The sequence below is a fragment of the Macaca thibetana genome, chromosome Y, assembly GCF_024542745.1.
Source record: "Macaca thibetana thibetana isolate TM-01 chromosome Y, ASM2454274v1, whole genome shotgun sequence".
In the NCBI taxonomy this organism is placed as follows: Eukaryota; Metazoa; Chordata; class Mammalia; order Primates; family Cercopithecidae; genus Macaca; species Macaca thibetana.
The window spans coordinates 9,574,615-9,583,890 of record NC_065599.1 but is presented as its reverse complement, the minus strand read 5'-3'; the positions used below and the strand labels follow the sequence as shown (position 1 = coordinate 9,583,890).

The following is a 9,276-nucleotide window of genomic DNA, read 5'->3' as shown; positions in this document are numbered from 1 at the left end:
TTCAGCCACCCAGCAGAAGGTCATTTTTTAAAATCTTTTTATAATTGTCATTTTTGGACAGGCACAGTGACTCACGCCTGTAATCCCAGAACTCTGGCAGGTGGAGGCAGCAAATAACCTGAGGTCAGCCATTTGTGACCATCCTGGCCAACATGGCAAAACCTCATCTCTACTAAAAACACAAAAATTAGCCAGGCATGGTGGCACATGCCTGTAATCTCAGCTACTTGAGAGGCTGAGGGATGAGAATCACTTGAACCCAGGAGATGAAAGTTGCAGTGAGCCAAGTTTGAGCCATTGCACTCCAGCCTGGGTGACAGAGTAAGTGTCTCAAAAACAAATTGTCATTTTATAGCCCCCCACCCTTCCCTTTGATGATCACTTTTGCAGGCTTCAGTGGGACCAGGGAACAAAGCTGGGGCTTGGCAGCCCCACTATACTGCCAGGCAGGGAGAACAAGTCACAATTATGAATTATCACAAAAATTAGTGTCTGTTCTTGGGGGATCTGCAAAGTGAGCAAAGTGAGCAGGCCCAGCTCCCCCTTGTGTAGGGGTCCATTTGGCAGGGAGCTTGCTTTAGAGACAATGATATTCCTTCAGCCTGATGGAACTGATGTTGATTAACCTGGCGGCATTAACTGGCTGCTAATCTGCCTGCACATTCATGCTTACCAGCTCCTCATTGTAAAGAGAGTGGGGACTCCTGGCCGAGGATGTACACCTGGCCCTTGAAGACGAACACCTGTACTTTCCCTTCCACTTGCTCCTGGGACTTGGCAATGCAGTGGCGGACAAATTCACACTCAGGGCTGTGCCAGAAACCAGTATACACTAGCTCGGCAAATTTCAAGCCCAGGCCTTGTTTGATTTTGCACACTTCCCAATCCATGGTGAAGTCCTTGATGTGTAAATGAGCATAGTAAAGGATGGTGCTTGCTGGGGTCTCATAGATGCCTCAGGACTTCATTGCAATGAAATGGTTCTCCACAATGTCAATATGGCCCAGGCCATGCTTGCCTGTGGCTTCATTCAATTACATGAAGAGCTCCTTGGAGGTCTGGTGGGTGGCGCCGTCCTCGACGTTGGTCACCTTCATGGGGACCCCTGTTTTGAACTCAATCTCGAGTATGTCAGGGGTGTTGTGGGCTTTGGTCAGGTCCTTAGTCTTTGTGTAGAGCCAATATGCGTGAGGTTGTCATCCATGCTCCACGGGTTCTTGAGATTGACCAGGAAGGGAATCCAATGTTGCTTTGCATATTCCATCAGATCCTTGAGGCCCACTGAACCAGTTGTAGAACTTGGGCATCCTCTGGAGAGCAAAGACCTTAATTTGGGGGCCAGTGGGCAGGTGAGCTCAAACCGGACCTGATCGTTCCCCTTTCCCATGATGCCATAGGATACATACTTGGCCCCCTTCTGCTGGGTGATTTCCACTTGTTTGTGGGTGATGCAGGGCCTAACCAGAGAAGTGCAGGAGGTAGTGGTCCTCATACAGGGTGCTGGACTGGATGGCCGGCCACATGAACTCCTCCACAAAATCCCTGCTGACATCATCAAGGAACACCTTTTTGGCCCCAAGCTTCCATGCCTTCTTCCTGTCTTCCTCAAAGTCTTCCATCTGGCCAATCTTGGCCAGGTAGGCAATGACATCATGGTCTTGTTCCTTCAGCCATACGAGGATGCAGGAGGTGTCCAGGGCCACTGTGGGCCAGAACCATGGAGTCTTTGCTGGACATAGCATCTGGGATTGGAGGTGCAAGTTCCCTGCATCTGGAATCTGTCTTCATGGTGCAGTGAACCACTAGGACCTCAGGCAGCTGAGACAGCTGATAGAGCAAGAGGAGGTAATTTTTTACAGCAACTGTAGCAAACCAATACCATTCAGGTTAGAGGTAACACCAAAATCAATGAGAAATGTCAGGTGGGTTAGCACACTGACCAAGAGTGTGGGTCAGCACAGGCCCCAGACCCATGAGCCATGCTCAGACACCAAGTGGAGAGTGTTGTGATGTATAATGAAGGAGCTTTGAACTCTCCTTTGGAGCCCCAGCCTTGGTTTGACTGTCAGACATGCTTGGATTCAGTGCCTATCAACTGAGGAGCTGAGCCTATTGAGAACTCCGTGTGTCAAAATTGGTCAGCATTTGGATCTGTTCTGGGCTATCAGGTGGAGACAAGATTCCATGGCAGATATGAGCCAGAGTCGGAAAGAGAAAGGCACAGGAGCCAGATAATGGCCCCTGAAAAAGGGCCACATCCCAATCTCCTGTGAATATGGTACCCATAATGAAGAAAGGGAATAAAGTTTGCAGATGGAATTAAGGTGGCTAATGCACTTGACCTTAAAACTGAGAGATTGTTTTTAATTATTCAGGCTGAGCCCAATCTAATTGCAAGAAGTCACACTGGATTCAGGACCCTAAATGCAATGACAGGTGTGCTTGTAAGAGACAGAAGAGAAGACACAGACACAGAAGAGAAGGCCATGTGGAGACAGAGGCAGAGACTGGAGTGATGTGGCCACAAGCCCAGGGATGCCTGGAGCCCCTGGGAGCTGGAAGAGGCAGGAAGAATCCTCCCCAAGAGCCTCCAGAGGGAACTAAGTACACCTGTAGTGGTTTAATCTGTCCTTAGAGTTCTTAAAATTCAAGGCCAGCCTTGACATCATAGCAAGACATTGTCTGTACTTAAAAAAAAAAAAAAAGCCAGATATGGAGGCACATACCTGTAATATGAGCTACTCTGGAGGTGAGAAGAGAGAAATGCTTGATCGTAGGAGTTGGAGGCTGTAGTGAGCTATGACCGTGCCACTGCACTCCAGCCTGCGTAATAGAGCGAGACCTTATCTCAAAAAAATTAAAAGCCTGGGTGCGGTGGCTCATGTTTGTAATCCCAGCACTTTGGGAGGCTGAGGCAGGAGGATCGCTTGATCCTAGGAGGTCGAGGCTGCAGTGAGCTGTAAGGACATCACTGCACTCCAGCCTGGGCTACAGAGTAAGACCCTGTCTCAAAAAAATAAAAAATAGCAGAAGAATCAGAGATGAGTATAGTGGTCTCTAGAAGCTGGAAATGATGTTTCAGTTTACAGTCAGCCGGGAAGGGAGACTTCAATTCTACAACCACAGGGAACAATTCTGCCACCATCCCTGAAAAGCAAGGAAATGAATTCTGCCCAAAATCTTCTCTAATAGAATGCAGCCCTACTGACACCATTTTGTTATTTTTTTTCACTTTTGTAGTTATCACTTTGATGAGTAATTTAATGTTAAAAACTAGGAAAAAAATCTACATTTGTATGAAGCCAAAGATCAGGTTTAAAAAGTGAATACACCATATATCTGTTCAAAACAGATTCCAGACGGAAATTCACAAGGATTTTTCTTTCTTGGCGAAGGTGTTTACTCTTTAAAATAACATCAACTTGTACTTGCGATTAAGGACTACATATGCAAGTTTATGATGTTGTTACATTGCATGATGCTGAGCCTACTGACATCTTGATTTTAGCCCAATGAGGCTCTTGTTGAACTTCTCACTTCCAGAATTGCTGAACTGTAGAAGTGTAAGAAAATAAATTTGCATCATTTAAGCAACTAAGTTTATAGCAATTCGTGACAACAGCCACAGAAAATTAATAAGTTGGCGAATGGGTGAGGGCCTGTAAATTCTGTATCTTCCCAGGAGGCAGCCATTTACCCAGTAATAATGCACTATACACCAGGAATTATTGGGCCACAATGTGAGTCATTTCTAGTGGTGGGAATTGACTGCCGATCCCCTGTGCTGTACCTTGGTCTTCTCACCTGTGAGCCATTGGGCACCCTTGTGAGTAACTAGGAAGGTTAACATAAGAGCCAGTGTCCCTGAACTGCTCTTTCTCAAGGTGAAATTGCCCTGTCATGGGCCCAGTCAGGGTTATCACTCAAAAAGCCAATGAGCCAGTGTAAACAGGAGATTCCTTTGAACCAGAGTATCCTCCAGGAGATTCACGATCCACATTCTACTTGCTTCAGAAACAACTTGGGTGTTTGCCAAAAATGCGCAGTCCCAGGTCAAACACTCAGATTAGTTCAATGAAGGTTTCTGCAATGGGGGCTCAACTGTCTCATTTTCTGGTTCTCCAATGGGTCCTTCCTGGTATCACCTCCCCATAAACACCTTACCCTCAAATCCTGGTCTCTGCTTGTGCTTCTAGGGGGAACTCAGTTTCCTACATTTAATTCTGCTTAAACCTCGACCGCAATAACCCTACTGTAACCCTACCAATAACTCTTTCAAGTCATATGAGCCATAGACAGATAAACTAAGTGTAAGAAATGTTGGAATAAACAGATCAAGCATTTAGATTTTAACTCAAGTTTATTTATGTTTTTTTCCAGTTGAAAAAGAAGGAAAACTTATACAGAGCAATGAACTCCCTAAAGGCAAAGGGAAAACATGTTCCTATGCTTGTCTAATTAATATTTAAATCGGCCTAAGATATTCATACAAATTTATGTGCATAACTTAAATTTATACATGTTTGAATATATATAAATTTATTGTATTGTAATACATAAATATTTTATAATATACAATATATTGATGACACATTTAAATGCATTGATACATTATAAAATATAAATATATAATTTATATAGATATAAATTTTAATTAGATGTTATAAGTTAATTAGACAACTTGATTAGGTAAACATTAGGTATTTTAAAATGAATATATAATATATAATATACATATATAAATATAATATATATGAATATATATTATAAATATATAATGGAATGAATATATCATTATACAATAAATATTATATAATATAGAAAGAGATTTATATTACGGTGTCTGTTGTATATTTATATGTAACCTTTTTTTTTTCAGATGGCATCTCACTGCATTGCCTGGGCTGGAATGCAATTGCAAGATCTCAGCTCACTGCAACCTCCGTCTTCTGAGTTAAGAGATTCTTCTGCCTCAGCCACCTGGGTAGCTGGGATTGCAAGGGTGTACAACACCCAGCTGATTTTTGTATTTTTAGTAGAGATGGGGTTTCACCATGTTGGCCAGGATGGTTTCGATCTGAACTTGCCATCTGCCTGCCTTGGCCTCCCAAAGTGCTGGGATTACAGGCGTAAGCCAGCACATGTAACTTATGTGCAATATATTATATACAAAACAGAATATAGTGTGTATTTTATGAATATTATATAATTTTATAATATATCTTATATACTCATGTAACATGAAATATCCTTAGAGACATACATATTTATATAATATATGCTATTTGCATTAACAATACATATTGTAATAATTACTACATTGAATCATTTATTATACAATTGTTAACAAATAAGCACAAGATAAAATTGCTCTAATAAGTTTTGAAGAAACCAATGATAGAACATGATGTGCCTGGAAATCAAGAAATCTCTTATAGGTGTTATAAGATGTTGAATATTAAGGCTAGGCATGGTGGTTCGTGCCTGTAATTCCAGCACTTTATGAGGATCACGAAGCCCAGGAGTTTGAGACCAGCCTGGGCAACATAACGAGATCTTGTCTCTACAAAAATATAAATGTTAGCTGGGCATGGCGGTGCACACCTATAGTCCCAGCTCAGGAGGCTACTCAGGAGGCTGAGGCAGGAGGATTACCTGAGCCCAGGAGGTCGAGGCTACAGTGAGCCGTAATCGCACCACTACACTCCAGCCTGGGTAAGAGATTGAGACCCTGTCTAAAAAACAAACAAAACAACAACAACAGAAAAAAATGTTCACTTTCCTTTGAGGTTTCCATATCGCTTAATTAGGAGACATTTACAAATGAATCTATTATCTTTGTTTCAGGAAATAAACTGATATAAAAGATTTTTTTTTTCCCTGAAAAAAGTTGTTAGAAAAATCTTTAAAAATTGAAGTAAGATATTCTGTGTTAAAATTAGGGCCAGGCGCGGTGGCTCAAGCCTGTAATCCCAGCACTTTGGGAGGCCGAGACGGGCGGATCATGAGTTCAGGAGATCAAGACCAGGACCATCTCTACTAAAAAATACAAAAAACTAGCCGGGCGAGGTGGCTGCGCCTGTAGTCCCAGCTACTTGGGAGGCTGAGGCAGGAGAATGGTGTAAACCCGGAAGGCAGAGCTTGCAGTGAGCTGAGATCCAGCCACTGCACTCCAGCCTGGGCAGCAGAGCGAGACTTCGTCTCAAAAAAAAAAAAAAAAAAAAATTAGGTTTTAGTAGGCTGGAGAAGCACATTCCTAAAACTACATAGGCAAGTATGTTACCAATGTGATATGGTCTGGCTGTGTCCCCACCCAAATCTCATCTTGAATGAATTCCCATATGTTGTGGGAGGGACCCAGTGGGAGATAATTTGAGTCACAGGAGCGGTTTCCCCCATACTGTTTTCGTGGTAGTGGGTGGGTCTCATGAGATCTGATGGTTTTATGAGAGGTTTCCGCTTTTGAATCTTCCTCATTTTCTCTTGCTACCACCATGTAAGAAGTGCCTTTTGCCTCCTGCCATGATACTGAGGCCTCCCCAGCCATGTGGAACTGTAAGTGCAATGAAACCTCTTTTTCTTCCCAGTCTTGGGTATGCCTTTATCAGCAGCATGAAATGAACTAAGACACAATGCAGTAAGAGTTTGCACTGAAATAGCATTCAGACTGATGAGGGCAGGTGTGCTAACTGAATGCCCCTGTGTCCTCCTTTCTCCCAACACTTGGCAGACATCAGTGATTTCTCAAAGTCGTTTTCTCCACTCAGCCCAGTCACATTCCCAGATTGGCTCTCTATTTGCCCTTCAGGCAGGTTGGTACAGACCTGTAAGAGCAGACAGGCAAGACAGCACACACTGTTCCCTGCTAAGATGTGAAATCCAGAAAGTGGGATTAATACAATTTAGGCCCTTGTGGAATTCAATCTATATCACTACACTCAACATTTTTGGATTCATTACCTAGACAAATGATTAAATCAATAAGTACATATTTTTATTGCTTGACTTTTTAAATGATGACTTTTAGACAGCGTAATTGGTTTTTTAAAAAATGCGTATTAATTTATGGGGTACGCATGTGATTTTATAACCTAGATAGGTTGTGCAGTGGTGAAGTCTTGGCTTCTGTATCCATCACTGGCGTAATGCATATTGCACCCATTAAGTAACTTCTTATCCCTCAGTGCCCTCCTACCCTTCCTGGTCAGCAATGTCTATGATTCCACACTTTACACCTATGTGTTAACATTATTTAGCTCCCACTTATAAATGAGAACATGCAGTATTTGTCTTTTTGTTTCTGAGTTGTTTTACTTAAGAAAATGACCACCGCTTCCATCCATGTTGCTGCAAAAGATATGATTGCATTCCTTTTTGTGGCTGAATAGTATTCCACTGTGTGCATATACCACATTTTCTTTATCCCATCATCCACTGATGGACACTCGGGTTGAGTCCATATCTTTCCTATTGTAAATACAGCTTCCAGTACAGGTATCTTTTCATTTCATTTTGAGATGAAGTCTCGCTCTGTCTCCCAGGCTGCAGTGCAGAGGCACCATCTTGACTCACTGGAACCTCTGCCTCCCGGGTTCAAATGATTCTCCTGCCTCAGTCTCCAGAGTAGCTGGGGTTACAGGCGTGTGCCACTACAACTGACTTATTATTGTATTTTTAGTAGAGACAGGTTTTCACCATTTTGGCTGGGCTGGTCTCTAGCTCCTGACCTCTAGTTATCCACCTGCCTCAGTATCTCAAAGTGCTGGGATTATAGGCATAAGCCACTCTGCCAGGCCACTGCAGATATCTTTTTGATATAATAATTTATTTTCCTTTGGGTAGATATCCAGTAGTGGGTTACTGGATGGAATAATAGTTCTATTTTTCGTTCTTTGAGAAATCTGCATACCCTTTTTCATAGAGATTGTGCTAATCTACAATCCCATGAACAGTGTATAAGTGTTCCCTTTTCTCTGTATCCTTACCAACATCTGTTGGTTTTTCAATAATAGCCATTCTGACTGGTGTAGGATGAAATCTCATGATATGTAATATCTGTCTTGCTAAAAGGTATTTGAATATACTTTGCTGTGTGGTTCACTTTACCGAGAAACAAAATCGCAGCCCATCATATCTTTTAGTGGCAATGAAAGCGCTCACATGAGGCCATGCAGGGTGGCTCAAGTCTGTAATCCCAGAACTTTGGGAGGCTGAGGCAGATGGATCACTTAAGGTTAGGAGTTCAAGACTAGCCTGGCCAAACCTGGCAATATCCCATCTTTACTAAACACACAAAAATTAGCCAGGTGTGGTGGTGCATGCCTGTAATCCCAGCTATTCTGGAGGCTGAGGCAGAAGAATCACTTGAATCCAGGAGGCAGAGGTTGCAGTGAGCCCAGATCATGCCACTGCACTCCAGCCTGGGCAACAGAGCAAGAATGTTTCAAAAACAAACCAAAAAAAGTGCTTACATGTGAAGGATCTACCATAAATTTTGGTGTGCACACAGAGGTTACAGATACGTCTAGGCTGAGTGTACTTGTAGCTCCATGAATCTACATAAAAATCAGTCCTCCACTTTGTCAGCATTTACAGCACTGTTTGTATGGAAGGGGGGCAGGGAGGTGCTGTGTAGAGGAGGGTGCGGTCCCTGGCTAGGGCTCACTTGTGGTCCTGTGCCCACTGACCTAAGTGAGGACAGGCACTCCTGTTTTCCTGCCCAAATGTTGCATTTCCCAAGAACACTCTGGCCTGCTATGACTCCAATCTGTGCTTATAAAAACCTCAAGATCGTAGCAGGTGAATGCAAAAGTGCATGGACATTGAGAGGAACACATTCGCGGAGAAGACCCAAGCAGTCAGACCTCGAGGGGAGCACACCAGTGGAAGAGTGCACCGGTGGACACTGGCAGGCTGGCAGGCTGGTAGGCCATTGACTGGTAGAACGACATGGAGTTTGGCAGGAGAGGTCAGAGGAAAAAAGCCTGGGCTGCTGAGCAGCCAGCAACTTCAGGGGAAAACCATCTCCCTTCTGGCTCCCCTATCTGCTGAGAGCTACCTCCACTCAATAAAACCTTGCACTCATTCTCCAAGCCCACGTGTGGATCTGATGCTTCCCGTACACAAAGACAGGAACCCGGGGTACAGAAAACCCTCTGTCCTTGTGATAAGGCAGGGGGTCTAACTGAGCTGAGTAACACAAGCTGCCTATGAACGGCTAAACTAAAAGAGCACCCTGTAACACATGCCCACTGGGGCTTCAGGAGCTGTAAACGT

The 9,276-nt window shown here is 43.5% G+C and overlaps 1 pseudogene; it reads right to left on the bottom strand.

The window, feature by feature from the left end:
• Positions 1-466: 466 nt before the first annotated feature.
• LOC126947225 (argininosuccinate synthase-like) lies at positions 467-1,737 on the bottom strand (annotated as a pseudogene).
• Positions 1,738-9,276: the final 7,539 nt, after the last annotated feature.